General features: G+C 41.9%; 1 protein-coding gene across 1 annotated transcript in view; it reads left to right on the top strand.

Annotated features, from left to right (window-relative positions):
- Positions 1 to 1,773, top strand: part of LOC101856780 (involucrin) — a gene marked incomplete in the record, with an annotated part of 54,076 nt that overhangs the window by 36,087 nt on the left and 16,216 nt on the right.

A 1,773-nucleotide genomic window follows, 5' to 3' on the forward strand; every position in this document is an offset into this window, starting at 1 on the left:
CTCTCTCTCTCTCTCTCTCTCTCTCCGTCTCTCTCCCTCTCTCTCTTTTCTCTCTCCCCACTCCCTGCCCCCTTCCTTTTCCGCCCTCCTTCACTCCCTCCCTCCCTCCCTCCCTCCTTCTCCACCACTCCTCCCCTGATATGGGTGTTTTGTAGGCGCTCCGGTGTAGTCTGCTCTGTAGGTGGTTCCCGGGTGAGTGTGGTTCGCTCCGTCTTTCCTATCAAACATCTATCGTCCTTATCTCTCTCTCTCTCTCTCTCTCTCTCTCTCTCTCTCTCTCTCTCTCTCTCTCTCTCTCTCTCTCTCTCTCTCTCTCTCTCTCTCTTGTAATTGTCCTGTTGCACCTCTATTCTTCCTCACTTATATGATCTACTTATTGTGTTGCAAGTGCCGTAAAACACTCACTGTTACATGTAGTCCGCCCCTCTTCTTCTTTTCTGTGAGTGGTTGGCGGGTGCTCTGGTTGGTTTGTTTCTTCTTTCCTATCAAAAATCGATCGTCCTTATCTCACCTTCTTCTTTCTTATGTTTGTTACTCTCTTGTAACACCTCTAATCTTCTGGCGCTCATATGACCTTATGCAGTTGCGAGCGCCGTAAAACTTCTACTAAACTAAACTTCTTTTCAATGCTACTACTATTACATTATTATATTTCCCTTAGATCTACTTGTTCCTGTCGAAATAAGACCCTTGTCGTGCTGGATAAACTCCCCACGTTTGCTGTAAAAATTCTGTGCTATCTGATTTGTTCTGACCTTATTGCCTCGGTGTAATGTACAAAATATACGGTTGTATGCGCAGCCTTGACCTGGTTTTAATTTCTCGGTACAGTAAACAGCGTCGGGTGTATTTCATCCTCGAACATCAGACCTATCTTGCTCAGATAAAAATGTAATCTTTGTTTCTATTCAAATCCGCAAACCTCGTAGGGTTATATACATGTATTTGATTTGGTAACGTCCATGTAGCTCTCTGAATGATACGTATGTGTTGGTATGATATTTAATTTGACTTTCACACACACACACACACACATACACACACACACACACACACACACAAACACACACACACAAGAGTGGGTGGTTGGTGGATGTTCTGGTGTAGTTTGCTTCTTCTTTCCTATCAAACATCTATCGTCTTTATCTCCCCTCCTCTTTTTTGTGTTTGTTACTTTCTTGTTGCACCTCTAACCATCGGCACATACACGACCCTATTGTGATGCAAGAGTGCCGTAAAATTCTTACTAAAACTAAAACTCTCTTCATTACATGTATCCATTACATAACCAATGTCTACTTAAAAATGCGCTGTGTAACCATTACCATGTTGCAAGGAAATTGAGCACGTCTAAATTTGTTTGTCTGTTCTGAAAAGCAGGTTCAAACGGTTTAATTTAACACTTTTTTTGCGACAAAGGCTAGATCTGTAACCACGACTCACTGTAATGTCCGCTGTTATTTTCAACAACTCGCCATCATTTCATGCATGACGTCAGCTTCTTATAATATCTGTTTCGTAATCGAATCACTTTGTAGTTTCTTGCCAGACTGACTTTTTATATGTAACGTGATTCATTTGTTATGTTGAATTGTTTACCCTTCGCCCATTAGCGTGAACGTATTCGATTATAGTGCAAAATGTTGTTTTCAGTCTTTGTGTGTGGGTGGTTGGCGGGTGCTCTGGTGTGGTATGCTTCCTCTTTCCTATGAAACATCTATCGTCCTTATCTCTCCTCCTTCTTTTTTGTGTATGTTATTCTCTTGTAACTCA

This window comes from Aplysia californica, unplaced genomic scaffold (assembly GCF_000002075.1).
Source record: "Aplysia californica isolate F4 #8 unplaced genomic scaffold, AplCal3.0 scaffold00030, whole genome shotgun sequence".
Classification (NCBI taxonomy): domain Eukaryota; kingdom Metazoa; phylum Mollusca; class Gastropoda; order Aplysiida; family Aplysiidae; genus Aplysia; species Aplysia californica.